General features: G+C 39.7%; 1 long non-coding RNA gene across 1 annotated transcript in view; it reads left to right on the forward strand.

Moving 5' to 3' along the window:
* Positions 1-3,751: 3,751 nt before the first annotated feature.
* LOC129502031 (uncharacterized) overlaps positions 3,752-16,803 on the forward strand; it is a 55,167-nt gene continuing 42,115 nt past the window's right edge. Inside the window, exons 1-3 of the long non-coding RNA XR_008662871.1 lie at positions 3,752-4,120; positions 9,824-10,060; positions 11,414-11,531. This is a non-coding gene — a long non-coding RNA (uncharacterized LOC129502031). The remainder of the gene's footprint in view (positions 4,121-9,823; positions 10,061-11,413; positions 11,532-16,803) is intronic.

Below are 16,803 nucleotides of genomic sequence, written 5' to 3' on the forward strand. Positions count from 1 at the left end.
TGGAGAAGGAAAGACGAGGTCAATGTTTAAGAAGTGGAATGAACGCCTTGGGGTAGGGTGGGGTTGAGGTGTCAAAGAGAACGCTCAAGGTTCTGGTTTGATGAGAGTTGTGGGTGCTGGATTCGTAAGTCAATTTGGGACTCTATGGGGAGGAAGGGATGAGATGAGAGAAAGAATAATGGTAAACACTTGTAGACCTTTTATCGTGTGCCAGAGTCTGTGCAATGTACGATTCTGTGTTGTTTCATTTAATCTCCGGAACAGGCTTCTGTATGAGGTGGCTATCAGGGATGCCCCGTTTTATAGTTGAGGAAGTGTAGCCCAGTTCCGTTAACTAACACGCCCAGAGCCAGATGATTTCCTTCTGGGGCCCGTGGAGTTGGAGGTGCCCCTGGGGCAAATAAGTGAAGACGTCTAGGAGGCAGTTGGGTAAACACCTGTGCAGCCAGGAGAGCTGGCTGAGAGGAAGTAGAGACCTGGGAGTCATTAATGCACAGCTCCTGTGGGAGGAGCTGAAGTAGGGAAAGCAGGCAGGGAGCATAGGTGTGGAGAAGGCAAGAAGGTGGAAGAAGAGGCTGAGAGAGTCCAGGAGCCTGTCTGGCACTGAAGGCAGAAAGCAGCAAGATATGGACTGGAGAGTACCTGTTAGCATCTAGGATCCCACGGGGAACGTTGGCAGGAATGGGGGGAGGACAGAAGCCAAACTGATGTGCACCCAAGAGAGGAAGGCAGCAGGAGATATAGTTCACGGACACTTGGCTGTGAAGGCAGGTGATGAGGACACCAAGAGAAATCAACAGGATGAAGGGAGGGTATGCCTGTGGCTTTTAAGGTGAGAGACACATATTCGTGATTATTTGCTGCAGTAGCAAAATAGATCCCAAATACTCGTTTCAGGCCCACCCATCATCTACTTCATATTATTGTCTTTTTTATCTCTCAGTTCAGCTCCTATTACCATTTTTTAAAACCCATTTTGCTTCCATAAGAGTTGTCACTCTTATGGAAGAGCTGTCACATGTTGCTTCCATAAGAGTTGTCACACATTGCATTAGAAAATGATGTGCTTAATAGATCCAAGGTCCCCACACCATATTTCTAGCCTACTGCCAGGGTACAACCACGTGTTGTCATTCTCTGGACACCTCTGTGTCAACAGCTTGGCCTTTGCTGTCATGTAAAATCCCTCCTTGTTCCTGCACATATGCAGGCCCACTGAGCACCCAGTTGATGTTCAGACATCACCTCCTTTCAACCATTAATCTGCTATTGAGCACTTACTGTATACCGGGCCCTGCACTGAAAAGCTTTCCCACTCCTCCCAGCCGGGCTCAACTGTTCCCTCCATATGCTTCCATGACCTGGCGATAGCACTTTTTACCTTGCTTTGCGGTTATCTGGGGGGAAAAATCTGCATTACTCGGACATGCTATGCACCCCCCACTCTGCCTCTACCTCTTTCTGGGAACAGTGGCAGAACTTAAAAATGGGCCCACAAAGCCTAAAGGGATCCCTTTCCCCCAAATCATGCTAGCAGTCTTTTTTTGGTTTTGTCACTCACTGAAGTAGATTTGGCTATCAAAGGCTGAAATCTTGAGCTGTAGTCGTGAGAAAGAGAGGCACCATTTTAAGTGTGTTGTTTTGGGATCCAATGCATGGTGGTGATTGGGGCCTATAATGGTTTTGGATTGAGGGCCTGAAGGAGAATGATTGCTATGTATTGTCCTACTGAGATTGGAATGCATAAGGAAGAAGATTTGGCTTCTATGATTCTTGTGTTCGAGGTGGATGATTTAGGAAGTTCTTTTCTATTTTTTTTCTTTAAGATTTTATTTATTTATTCATGAGAAACACAGAGAGAGGCAGAGATATAGGCAGAGGGAGAAGCAGGATCCCTGTGGAGAGTCTGATGCGGGACTCAATCCCAGGACCTGGGATCACGTCCTAAGCCAAAGGCGGATGCTCAACCACTGAGCCACCCAGGCATCCCTGGGAAGTTCTTTTCTAGATGGGTTGTTGGGTTTTTATGTCGCTCAAGTTCGGGAAGTCTTTTAAACACGTTGTTTGGGGAACATGTGTAATCAGCTAGATCATGGGTGCTTTGGTGGTATTCTCCCACTTTTTTTGTTGGGAAGATGGCAGCTCCTCTGTCTGTTTGGGGACATGCAGCAGCCATTCATACAGCTATGGCTAGACTTCAGTCTCTATCTGTCCAGGCAGACAAGTCAAATCTTCCAAGAGGAAGTTTTTGGCAAATGACAAAAACTCAGGAGGGCTGTCCTTTGTGAGCACACCTTGAAGCAGTAGGGATGCAGCCTATTAAGAAGATGGCCAGGGGGATCCCTGGGTGGCTCAGCGGTTTGGCACCTGCCTTCAGCCCAGGCATGATCCTGGAGTCCAGGGATCAAGTCCCACATCTGGCTTCCTGCATGGAGCCTGCTTCTCCCTCTGCCTGTGTCTCTGCTTCTCTCTGTGTCTCTCATAAATAAATAAAATCTTAAAAAAAAAAAAAGAAGATGGCCAGAGGATGATAAATACATGCAACTGATAAAACTCAGCAAGACATTTTATCTACTTGCAAACTTGCCTTCTCTCAGAGAACACAGATTTAAGCAGATTCATGTGTTCTTAATGTGGGTGTGAAAATAGTTCTGAAAAGCCATTCCAAACATACTTGTGTTTTTAAAGAGTAGGTGAAATCAATATGCAGAGGAAAGAAAAGATGACATTCAGGAAGTAATCTTCTGGTTAATTCTATGTCCTTCACATGTCAACTTGTTCTGTTGAAAGGAATGCTGGCTACAGTCCACAGCTGTAGAGACTACAGAAAGCATCTCACTCCTAAAGAGCCTAGGAAAACACTTAACAGATAAGAATCCAAGAGAAATCAAGTTCTCTCTAATGCTTTATTGCATACACTTTCTGGAACAAGTATAAACTAATTATCTTGGAAGAGACTCTTCTTTCTCCTTGGTCTGCTTGTCTCCTCTGCCTAGCCTCCTCCCCTTCCTGAGATTTCACCTGACACCTATGTGATCCCTCTTACCCCCCACATAGTAACTGGAGCTCTCTCCTGGTTTACGACTGCGTTTCCAACTGCTCACTGTAAAATTCCACATGGTTGTCCCCCTCTGTCCCCAGGGTACCCACCTGATTCCTTTTTTATGTCAACCTCCATCTCCATGCCTGTAGACTGTTGGTGCCAAATTAGTGGAACATTGTGAGGAAAACAGGAACCGGAAGGAGGAAGAACTCAGTGGTGGTTGGGACAATGGTATTTTAGGGAATTTTCCTTTCCTTCTTAATTCTTCAGCATTTTTTAGACTCCCTACAGAAAGCATGTATTACTTTTGTTATCAGAAGGAGTAAGCTCCTTAAAAAAGGAAATACAGATAAGTGTGCAGCTAACCTAGAATGTTTTAGATTGAAGATCTCGGCTATGATAGTAAGCATAGGAGTGTATGCGTAATGTCTTAGGGTTCTCCAGAGAAAAAGAAGTGTTGGACTAAACACACACATACAGAATATAAATACATTCTAATATATCTTAATATAGTTTTTAAAGGTTAAATATAATATATAACATTTAATAACATACAGCTATAATCATATATATTGCATATAATTGTGTAATTATATAATTTATAACATTATAATTCTCATATTCTAATATATATTTTCTCTCTTCTCTCTCTCTCTCTATATATATATATATATACCCATAACGTGTGTGCATGTGTATATAGAATCTGCCATCTGCTAGCTGGAGAATCAAGAAAGCAAGCAGTCAGCCCCAGACCAAAGGCCTGAAAACCAGGGAAGCCAGTGGTGTAATTCTAGTCCAAGGGTAGGAGAAAATGAGATGAGATGTCCCAGCTCCAGCACTAAGGGAGGGAAAAAAAAGGAGCGAATTCCTCCTTCTTGCACCTTCTGTTCTATTCAGACCATCAGCAGATCACCTGATGCCTACCAGTACTGGAGAGGCGCTCTACTTTACTGATTCCATCAATTCAAATGCTAACCTCATCAAGAAACACCTTCACAGGCACACCCAGAAGTCACAGTTAACATGGACATTCTATGGCCCAGTCAAGTTGACGCATAAAATTAACCATCACAAGTAAGTGATAAAGGAAGACAGTTTCTTTTGGCAATTTCCTTTTTGACTTAAGATTGGGATCTAATATACTTTTTCCAAAATTGAAAGTTATTAAAATCAAGTCTCGGCTGAAGTGAAATGTCACCTTCCAGGACTGAATCACCTCAATCTAATATTTGCCCATTCATTCAATCATTCATTCATTCACAAAATAAATATGACAACTTCCAAGGATGGGCACTTGTGCTAGGTGTTTAGATACTATAGGAAACAAAAACAGAAGTTCTTTTCTCCTAGAACTACTCCCCAGAGTCTGACACCTGGCTCTGACATTAAGCATTTTTTTCATATGCATATTGCTCATTTATTCATGATCATGTCTTGTGAAAATATAGACAGTTTATTTACTTTTTCCTAAATATTTCCTTGAATAAATGCCACTGATGTGGAGTATTACCCTTTATATGTTTTGCTGAATTCTTTTTTTTTTTTAAGATTTTATGTATTTATTCATGAGAGACACACACAGAGAGAGGCAGAGAACAGGCAGAGGGAGAAGCAGGCTGCATGCAGGGAGCCCGACGTGGGACTCAGTCCTGGGTCCCCAGGATCACACCCTGGGCTGAAGGCGGTGCTAAACCACTGAGCCACGAGGGCTGCCCTGTTTTGCTGAATTCAATTTGTAGAGATTCTGTCAAGAATATTTCCTTCTCTGTTGATGAGTGATATTGGACTGTAGTTTCCTATCTTTTACTGGTTCTGGTGTCTGAGCAGCCTGTCTTCACCAAGTGAGTTGAGAGCAGTTTCCTTCCTTCTCTATTTTCTGAAACAATTTGTGTTGAATTGGTATTATTTCTTCATTAAGATTTTGTTAGAATTGAGAAGCCACCTGGGTCTAATGCTTTCTTTATGAGAAGGCTTCATATTCATATTTCAATTTTTAACACTGATACAAGGCTCTTTAGATGTTCTATTTCTTGGGTCAATTTTGATAATGGTATCTTAAGAAATTTGTCTATTTAAAGTTTGACAACTAAAAAAAAATAAAAATAAAAAAATAAAGTTTGACAACTTACTGCCATACGGTATTTTATAATAGTCTCTTATTGCCCTTTTAATGTCTGTAGTGATGTTGGTAATTTGTATGTTCTTTTTAAAATTTTCTAATTCAGTGTAGTTAGAAGTTTGTTTATTTTCGTTCCTGATGTTGGTAATTTGTATGTTCTTTTTAAAATTTTCTAATTCAGTGTAGTTAGAAGTTTGTTTATTTTGTTGATCTTTTCAAAGAAGCAGCTTTTGATTTTATTGACTAATCCCATTATTTATGTGCTTTCTGGTTTATTAATTTTCACTATTATCTTTATTATTTTCTTCCTTCTCTTGTTTTGTATTTAATTTGCTCTTCCTTTTCTAGATTCTTAAAGTGGAGGCCTGGATCATTGATTTGAGGCATTTTTTTTCTTTTGTAATATAAGCAATTAAAACTTTAAATTTCCCTCTCAAAATTTTGATATGTTGTGCTTTCATTTCCATTTACTTCAAGATATCTTATAACTTTCCTTATGATTTCTTCTTTTATCCCACATTTATTTAGAAATGTATTGCTTAAATTGCAAATATTTGGGAATTTAAGAAATACCTTTCTGTTATTGATTTATAATTTAATTCCATTGTGGTCAGAGATCAGACTTTGTATGGTTTCAGTCCTTTTGACTTTGTTGAGACTTGTTTTATGCCTCAGCCTATCATCTATGTGGATGATTGTTCCACATGCACTTGAAATTAATGTTTATTCTGCCATTGTTGGAGAGAATGTTCTATTAATGTCAAGTCAGCATGGTTGATAGTATTGTTTAAGTATTTATCTCGTCATTTTCTGTCTACTCATTTTCAGTTACCTAGAGATGAAATTTGATCTCTTTTGCTGTAATTATGGATTTGTCTATTTCTCTTTTTAAAATGTATTTATTTATTTATTTATTTATTTATTTATTTATTTTGAGAGACAGAGTGAGAGAGGACAAGTGCATGCATGAGTGAGTGGGTTAGGGGAAAGGGTAGAGGAAAAGAGAGAAACCTTTTTTTTTTTTTTTTTTTTATTTAAAAGAGAGAGAATCTTAAACAGGCACCACTCCCAGGGCAGAGCCGGACATAGAGCTTGATCTCACAACCCTGAGATCATGACCTGAGCCAAAATCAAGAGTTGGTCGTTCAACCAGTCGAGTCACCCAGGTGCCCCTTGTATTTCTCTTTCCAATTCTGTCAGTACGTGCTTTATGTATGATGGATCTTTGTTATTAGGTGTGTACAAATTTAGGATTATTATTTTTCCTTGATGAATTGACCTTGTTGTTATTAAGAAGATTTCCTTTTTTGTCTGGTAATAGTTCTTACCTTGAAATCTGTTTCATCTGATATTGATATAACCACTCTGGTCTTATGATTTGTATTTGCATGACATATGTTTTCCATTCCTTTACTTTTAACCTGTCTGTGTCTTCTCCAATCCTGTGCTTATTGTTGTTTTACTTCTATGCATGTTTTATAAACCCACAATACATTAGTATTAGTGTTGTTTAGTTTCTTGCATATTTTCCAGTTTTCTGGTTTTTTTGGTTATTTGTTTTATGGTGGAAGGGCAATTCTGGATCTTGTTACTACCTCATGATTAGAAGTTTTCATAAGTTTTTAATTATTATGGAGTAAAATTTGTTAATTTTTTCTTTTATAGTTCTTTGTATTCTGTCTAAGAAATATTTGCCTGCCTTGGAATAATGAAGATATTCTTCATGTTTCCTTTTGGAAGCTTTATTTTTATTTTTATTTTTATTTTTTAATTAATTATTTATTTATTGTTTCTTTTGGAAGCTCTGTTGGGAGTTTTAGTGCTCATATTGGGTCTATGGTCCATTTTTTTTCCTATGGTCCATTTTAAATTAATTTTTGTATATATATGAGATAGAGTTCAAGTTTCATTTTTTAAAAGAAGTTCTGTTCCAGTATACCGTAAAGCTTTCTTTCCCCCATTGGGTTGCATTGGCATCTTTGTCAAAATTAAATGGCTGCATATGTAGGATTGTATTTCTGAAATCATTACTCTGTTCCTTTGATCACTAATACCACACTTGATTATTCGATTCCTAGTACTTTATAGTTAAAGTTTTGAAATCCCTAAGTGTAGGTCCTCCAATTTTGTTGTTCAAGATTACGTTGGCTGTTCTAGTTCCTTTGCCTTTCCCTATATACTTTATAGCTTACAATTGTCAATTTTGGAGAAAAAACAAAATCTATTGATATTTTAATGGAGATATCTGGTTCTCTCTCTCTCTCTTTTTTTAAAGATTTTATTTATTTATTCATGATAGAGAGAGAGAAGCAGAGACACAGGCAGAGGGAGAAGCAGGCTCTATGCAGGGAGCCCAATGTGAGACTTGATCCTAGGACTCCAGGATCATGCCCTGAGCTGAAGGCAGACGCTCAACCACTGAGCCACCCAGGGATCCTGAGATATCTGGTTCTCAATTAATATTCATGACCATGAATCTCAAGTGGGCCCCTTGTGAAATCCAGCAATCACACTACACTTCCTTATGTAAAGAAAGGAAGCTATTCCAGAGTTCTCCTTACTTCTTACCAGAACTGAGCCACATCCTCATCCCTAAACAAATGAAAAGAAGGATGGACTTGTCTATTTAAAACCAGACCAGGATTTGTCAGCTAAAATATGGGTGCTTTTCCTTTAGACCAAGAGATATTTGCCTACATGTGAACAAAAAAATTCTGTTAGCAAGGACAGAGGGGGAGGAAAGGAGCAGAAGTTTGGCTGTTGAGTGGGCAAGATTGACTGCCATACAAACAAAGACATCCTATGTGTGTGAGGGTGTGTTTATGATTGTATAAGCATGCAGAAAATATGAAAGGATAGATACCCAGTTGTTGGCAAATGATACATCAAAGTGGGGAAAAGATGTTTTAATGCAGGTGAAAGCAGCAAAACTGGGGGAAAAAAGTGTTTTAAAAATAGATCACATGTATGCATTTATATAAAATTCTGTACATATATGAATACATATACCAATTAGAAGATTAAAAAAGGGATCCCAGCCCCCTCCAAAACAAAGGTCCTTTTTGGGGCAACATATCAGCAACATGGCTGAGTAACTGAATTAAAGCAAAAAATGAATAAATGAATGATGAGAGAATGAATAAACCAATAATTTTGTAAGCAGCCATAACATGTGTTCCATCTAAACAACAATACATGAAAACAAATATGTAAACAGCAAAAATAGATATCTCATTGTCCATAAATTAAGATCACACGTGCCACCCACTGGACACTCAGCACTCACGCCTAGAATAATTATCTAGCAATTCTAACCCCTTGAGTCTTTGATTTTTAAGTATAAGTACATTAAAAGTAGCAGAATAGGGAAAGAGCCTGCTGGAGATAGGCAGACTGGCAGCAACAAGAAGTGGCTGCTGACAGGCTGACAGTGACAGAGGAGACAAAAATCTGTAGACAGCAGCCACGAGAATGTACAAAGGCACAGCTGCCGGGGCCATTGAGTTTAAAGGAAACTAGTTCTTGGAACCTCCATAATCCTTGGTGGCACGTGTTTTACAGCAAGTCCCAGCAAGGCTGCTGTAATGTCAGATCCTGGTTAACAAAGAAATTGAGGGTATGCACTGCATTCTCTGTTTAAGAGAGCACGGCAGCATATGATAGAAATGGAGGAGGATGGCTATGCCTTTTTCCAGAAAGGAACTATGCCCAGGTCATTCTTGTAACTTTGCAGGCATAGATTCCAGCTCTCTATTGGATGCCCCAGTGCAGGTCCATGGCTACCTCAGGTTCAACACATTTGAAACTCTTCTCATCTCATTTTTCAATTCAGGTGCCAATTTGTTATCAGTTACAAAAGTGTGAGTAAAATCCATCTATGAAGATTTTCAAGGGAAAGGTTTGAGGAAGTATTTCACCACTCTTAAAATACCCTCCCCCACTTTTGGAAAATAAATTGGCTGGAACAGAGAGAGAAAGAGAGAGAGAGAGAATGGGAGAGAGAGAGAGAGAGAGAGAGAGAGAGAGAGAGAGAGAAATTGGTGCAAGGAGACTGGTCATGACAAAGTGGTTGCCTGTCTCAGGCTCCCATCCCTCCCCTATCTGGGAAGTGAAATGAAGGGGTAGCGGAATGCTACCTCTAATCCAGGGGTCAGCCAACATTTGGCCTACAGACCAAATCTGGTCACTGCCTGTTTTCATAAATAAAGTTTTATTGAAACACAGCCATGCTCATTAGTTTGTGTGTCATCTATGGCTGCTTTAAGCTGCAAAGCTAAGCCAAGTAGTTATGACAGAGAAAGATAGTCCATAAAGCCTGAAGTATGTACCCTGGCTATCTTGAGAAAGAAGCTTTCTGACCTCTATTCTGACCTCAGGAATCATGAGGAAGACTTCAGGTGTCATTAGGAGGGTTTTGAAATGTGTTCACTGTGGTGAGAGATTGAGGACGGTTCCCAGCTAAGGCAGTCTGTGGACTGGGGTCTGACTCCTAGGAGATCCAGAGGGTGAGCAATGGGCTGAATAGCTACTTTGGTGGCAGGTACTGGGACATTGGAATCTAGGATAAGTAGGGGGAGTGACTATTTCCTGAAGTGCATTAGGAATTGAGTGGGAGACAGAAAGCAGTGATATGGTTCCCTTTGGTTTTCATTGGATAGTCCACCTGGAGACCTGCATAGGAAGAGCCTGCGTTGACCAGGGATTGAGTGTATAGGGATTGAAGAAAAGAATTGCAAGAGACTACACACAACTGGTTTGTCTTTTTGGCCAAAAGAACTGGGGGAGAAAAGGATCCAGAAGAGAACCTCTGAAGAGCCCACCAAAGCATCCTTGAGAAAATGCCAGTACTAACCGTCTTGCCAGTCGACAGACTCAGCAAGAAGCCACCAGCCAAGGTAGAGCTGTTCTAGACCCTTCTCTCTCCCTCTTCTCCATGCATGTTTCACCCTGTTTGAGGAGAACGTGAGCAGAGGGTGAGATGGGGCAGAGGGCCACCCACTCTTCCCCACTGCAAGCTCCCAGCCAAAAAGTCAGGGAAGGAACTTTTGACACTGTCAAGTTCAGTGTTCTGAAATTCTAATGACTAAATTAAAATTGTTTATTACTTGATGTGGCTCATTTATTGCCCAGAAATGAGTAGATAGGCTATGGGACCTGCTAGAGTTTCATCCAGGCTCATGAAAAGACTACCTCTGCTGAAGAAGGCTTGAAGAGTGAGGGGAAAAACACACAACTAAGGTTTTGTCGGTGGCATGATTCATGCTTGTTCAACATACTGGGTACAATAACTAATATTTATTGAGCACTCATGTATGTCAGACATCATGCCAAGCACTTTTCATGTGTTACCATGTTTAATCCTCCCATCAAATCTCTAGTATTAAGCCAGTTTTACAGATGGGGAGTTGAGATACAGGAAAGATAAGCTGTGGTCCACAGCCTCAGAGCTAGTGAGTAGCAGAGAAGAGATTCAAACTCGAGCAACTTAGAGTCAGTCAAGCTCCCAGACTATGTCAGGCTGCCCAGCTGGTTCTCTAGAGATTTGTTATTTGCTGAGGGGTCTTGACTTTCCCTGAAACCACAGGGTCTTCTCTTTGGGTTCTTCTATCAGCAGAACCTGCTGCAGGCTCTGCTGCATCCCAGTGGAGCAGAGACGCTCAGGACTTTTTTTTTTATATATAAAGATTATTTATTTATTTATTCATGAGAGACACACAGAAAGCGAGAGACAGAGACACAGAGAGGCACAGACACAGGCAGAGGGAGAAGCAGGATCCATGCAGGAAGCCTGATGTGGGACTCGATCCCGGGTCTCCAGGATCAAGCCCTGGGCCTAAGGCGGCGCTAAACCGCTGAGCCACCCGGGCTGCCCCAACACTCAGACTTATTGGATCAGCTGAATGACAGGTGTTAAGCAGCAGAGTTGCTTGCACTGCAGCCTGGACCAGCTCTGGACCTTCTTGTTCTTAAAGCCGAGAGTCAGTTGAGTCCCTCATGGGATCAGATGGTGCACCCAAATGGTTTGTGCAGGTCTAAAATCCTGTATAAACCCACACACATTGGACCTGATTCGTAATGATAAGACATGCAAGGCATGTCATCTTACCATTTATTTGGAGACAGAGAGCCCCACATGCCCTGGGTTATTGGAAACCTTCCCCCATTTCTGCCCCAAATCTACTGCCTCCAATCTACTGTTGCTTTGTAAGACTTATTTTCCACTCTTTGATGTGAATTATCTTCCCCAGGCATCATGTGTTTCTGCTACTTCAGCTCCTTGGATTCCATCAGCTTGACGTCCTGTGAAATGGCCGAGTGCCCACAGACCAAACCATGGCACCACACCAGAGAGGTATCAGTACTCAGGTAAGACAATAAAGGTATACTGTTGTCTTTGCTGGGTGAAACAAACAAATAAACAAAAACTTGCTTTTGGTGTTCTTTGTGATGGGACAGAGAAAGCAAACATGCCTTCGGCAAATCCATAGATGCATACCATGTGCCAGGGTCTTTGTACGTTTGTGTTTATCAACTGAAGCCAGCTGGAACAGCAGATGTAACTGATTAAGTTTATGATAATCCATTGTCATTTTCCAAGATCCATCTGGTTTTCTTCACTGGCCAAACTAGAGAGTCAAATGGGAATATGATAGCAGTCATCACCTCTGGATCTTTCAGGTCTTTTAATGTTTGAAATTTTATGAGGGATGTGGTATCAGTTGTGATGTGCTGTTTTATATAAGGAGAGCTCCATGAGTTTACATGCAGCCATTCCTATCATAATAGGCCTTCCACCACCCAGTAGACAGCCAATGTGGGGTTTTGCTGTTTGTTCTGTGTATCTCTTCTACTTACACTTTCATGAACTGAGGACATAAACACAGATTTGGGGGCTCCTTAATCCTATTGAAGACAAACTTAAGTCAAAATTCAGTTTACTGCCTTATTCCCTACAGAATTGCTCTACTGACTGGTGGACAACGGTGGCATTCTGGACCCTTGGGAATTAGCATTAGCCATAAACCCAGTTTCCATTAATCCTCCAAAGATCTAGGTATTTCCTTTTCCATAGCACACATTTGTCCTGAAATGATGGTATCTGTTTTGGAGGAAGATCAGGATGAAGATTTACAATATATCTTTGCGATCTTATTGTAGTATTTTCAGCAAGAGTTTCTGGTCTTTACTTCATCCAAGAGGTTCTGCGTCTGTGAACTCATTCGAGCCAAGTAGGAGAATCTACTGCAGTGCATAGATCATGCCTCTCTTTATCAGACCTGAGTGAGTTCCTCATGATTTTGGTCCTAGAGATTCTAGTCTATGGTCAATTAGCCATGGTGAAAGATCCCTGCAAGGCAGACCATTATGATTCTATTTTGGCCCTGCTTCTTTGGGTCACTTGCTCCTATTCGCTAAGGGTGGCTTTGGGTGAAGAGAGTTATTACGTTGGTCAAGCCTGGGTCACTTGCTCACATCCCAGCTGCAAAAGCAATTGTGGAGTCGCAGATCTGTTTTTCAGTTTCAGTTGTGGGAAGTAGAGTCTGCTTTCCACCAGGATTTATAATCTGGGGAAATAAATCCAGATTTTTATCCCAAACATAAGACGGAGGTTCAGAACTTGCTCAGCCAAAAACAATGACACATGCTTTCCCTAATCTATTTCACCCCTCTTTTGTTTAACAACAATGTGGTTTAGAAGATTAATCCCAGCTCCAAATGTAGCCCATGCTTTATCCAAGCCAAGTTTAATAATGTAATCTTCCTTGCTAGTGATTTGTTCAGAAATTCAGACCTAAGCCAAATAGCACAGGGCATTCCTCTGACCTCAAAAGTTGGTTTATGTATAGGCATCTGACACATTTTGTTCTAATTAGATGCAAAATGATGTGTTCTGGGGGATTCTGAGGGAAAAGTTTCTTGTGTTCCAGAGAACTAGAAAAGATAATAGTATCTTCTTTATAGGATGCCTACAACCATCTTGATACCTGCTTGAGTATGAAGCTACCATAGGGAAGTAAGCAGAACCAAGATTGTCCAAGAGAAATTGAACTGGATCTGCTGAATTAAACCAACCCTGAATTAAAAAGAAAAAAAAAAAGAAATCTTGCCATTTGCAATGACATAGATGGAACTAGAGGGTATTAGGCTACGGGAAATAAGTCAGTCAGAGAAAGACAATTAATTATCCTATGATTTCACTCATATGTGGAATTTAAGAAACAAAACAAGATCATAGGGGAAGAGAGGGAAAAATAAAACAAGATGAAATCAGAGAGGGAGACAAACCATAAGAGACTCTTAGTCATAGGAAACAAACTCATGGTTGCTGGAGGCGGTGGGGTGGGGGGAATGGGGTAACTGGGTCATGGGCATTACGGAGGGCACATGATGTGATGAGCACTGGGTATTATATAAGATTGATGAATCAGTCGCCTATACCAATAATATACTATATGTTAATTGGATATTTATTTATTTATTTATAAAATTGGATTTTTTTTAAAGATTTTATTTATTTATTCATAGACACAGAGAGAGAGGCAGAGACACAGGCAGAGGGAGAAGCAGGCTCCATGCGGGGAGCCCGATGTGGGACTCGATCCCGGGTCTCCAGGATCACACCCCAGGCTGCAAGCGGCGCCAAACAGCTGCGCCACCGGGGCTGCCCTAAAATTGGATTTAAATTAAAAAAATGGGAAGTGACAAATGACAAAAAAATAATAAAAATAAATAAATAAAAGAAACCAGCCCATACTACTCCTGATCTTGTTATGAAATCCAATCCATTTCCTTATTTTTTAAGCTAGTTTGATTGAGTTGGGGGTTTTCTGTTCTTGATGATTGAAAATATCCAAATTGTTTCAATATAGAATCTTCTAAGTCCTAATGGCATGCTCCAGAATTGGTGTTCTTTTATAATAATCACTACTGTCCTGCAAGATGTGAGTGGCTGAAACCCAGACTAAGCAGGCAATGAAACAAATGTGAAATTGATATGAAAGGAAGTAAATATTGATTGAAGATTGAGTTGTGTAGTTTTTATAATGAAAGAGATACACTTTAGTTACCAAAAATTTGAAGCGTATTGATAATTCAGTTCCAAGTAATAAAATAAATGAGGCACTCTTAAGCATTTAGAAAACGCTTATGAAAATAAAATGAGAAACCGGGGATGCCTCACCTCACACCCCTCTCTCTCTCACTGAACTACTTTATTATTATGAGTGTTGGAAAGAGTCCATGGAACTGGTTTCTAATATGACTTGAGGCAGGTAAATTTGGTTCTTTGAATTTTAGATTTCTAGTCTGCAGAACAATTGTTAGTATCAAATTAATTCATATAGGTGAAAAATTGTTCTAGAGCCCAGGGCAGTGAAAAGACAGGTTTTATGGTTGTACGGATCCTGCAGGGGCTGATGGGTCACACCAATCATCCATGAATGTTAGTTCTAGTATATACACTTCATTTCCTATTTTGGTTGCTGGCTTCTATATTTGAAAAAGCTAGCAAGTCTGTTGGTGTGTGACTTTATATCTCAGTGCATTATTATTGATATTCTCTCAATATTTTTGTTAGATAACTGAACACTGATAATGACTAACATTTTGTGAGGGTCAGAAGGAAGGAATAAAGCACCTTCAAATGCATAATCATGTTTGAGAGGTGCAGGAACTCTGTGCAGTCAGGAGGGAGGGCTGCGTTATGATCAAAACTTTCTGAGGATAAAACTGGTACTTGGAGAAGTGTGCAGACCAGTTTGGCCAGTTATTGGTGAAAGGAGAATTTTAATCCTGTTTTCTGATAATATTTCTATGGTGATTAGCTTTGTGACCTTGGGCAAAGGACTTAGCCTCTTCATGCCTTAGTTTCCTTATCTGGAACAGGCCCACTACAGGTTTTTATAAATAAAGTTTTATTAGAACACAACCAGGCCAATTCATTTGCATATTGCAGCTTTCAAACGTAGTTCCAGTAGAGACAGTATGGTTCAGAAAGCCTAAAATATTTATTATCTGACCCTTTACATAAAACATTTGCTGACTCCTGTTTTAGATACATATTTTTTAGGGACACATTTACAGTGTTAAAGTCTTCAAGAGAGGAAATCTCACACATTTTAAATTCAAAAAAAGTAAATGTTTTGTTCCTATTATGTCACAATTATAAATGATTCCCACAAAACTTCACCCACCTTTCCTATATCAAAGATAAGGGGCAATTATTATTACTGTTATCATCAATCTATTATTATTATGTCAAGTACAGATTGTCATTGCCTTGCTCATGCTTGCCAAGAAGCTTGTGGATTCAGCTCTTCTGTATGTGAGGAGGCTCATTTCTCTTCTTAATCATGTCTTATGATCAGAGGCTCTCCCTTGAGATCAAAGGAGTGATTCATCTTCCCCTGAGATCAGATCAAAGCCGGAGTGGGGGGCCTAGGTCTCGTGCCCTCCCCACCCCTCACTTCGCTGATACTTCCTGCAGCAGAGCAGCTCTCAAGTTTGATCCTGGGTTATACCACTCAGCTTTCTACTCATGATTGCAGCCACCCCCTTCATCTTGGGTATTGGTCTTCTAAATCTGTGCTTATAAGAGATTTGAGAAGAATTGGGATGGATCATGTCAAATCCCTTCTGATTTTTCCCCTGGGAAAATAGTTTGGGGCACATGACACGTGTCTCCTGCATAAACAGACCCACTATAAGTGCCTGGCATGTGGCTGTAACATTGTGTATTTTTAATGTTCTGATGTTTCATGATTTAAAATGATCTATTAGATAGTGGCTGTGGTAAAATCGTCCCACACTAGTTCTTTTAGTCGAATTGCCTTTCGCAGATCATTTTCAGCAATTTGTCTTTAAAGCTTCTTAAAATTATCTTGGTTTCTGCAGTACCTGCCACTCTGAGAATCTGTCTCCCCTAGACATAATTCCTATCATTCTATAATGCAATGACATCGCTTCATAAATCTTTAATGTATGTTACTATTCAGATTGACAGATTTTGTACTTATTATCTGTGACATTTTCATTGACTTCTTTTGCAAAGTGACATTATTGCCATCCCAGCCTGGGTAAGATTTAATACCTGATCTTTCCTCCATCCATCTATCAGAATCATTCATAACTCCCTCTTTCTCCCTCTCTCCCTGTGCAAAGTATAAATTCAAAGATTTTTCTTTTTAACCTATTTCCTTGAAGTATATTTTTCTCTAATCATGATTTTGGTAATGAAATATTATTACCTACAAGACAGTAGCTGTCTCAATCCCTGTCTGCATGCTGATTTACTGAGTAGTTCATGGACTTTTATACCAAACTTTTAAGGAAGTGTCCAAATATATTGTTAATGATGAAGGGCCATTGTTTTATTTTTTCCTTATAAACATTATTTATAATGTCGCTATTAGAAGCATTATAAATTGTTTCCAAGATGCCTCTAACTAACATTTAATATTTATGGAAATTTAAAACTTTAAGGCCCATTTGTAAAAAAAAAAAAACAAAACTATAATGTATTTTTCATATCTTGAAAGCACTGATCTTCAATTTTTACAACAAATTGTTAGGCTTGAAATACTAATTTATTTCTTAATCCAAAGTCAGTAGAGACCCAGATCTAAATAGAGCAGAGTCC

The sequence above is a fragment of the Nyctereutes procyonoides genome, unplaced genomic scaffold (assembly GCF_905146905.1).
Source record: "Nyctereutes procyonoides isolate TBG_1078 unplaced genomic scaffold, NYPRO_anot_genome, whole genome shotgun sequence".
Lineage (NCBI taxonomy): Eukaryota > Metazoa > Chordata > Mammalia > Carnivora > Canidae > Nyctereutes > Nyctereutes procyonoides.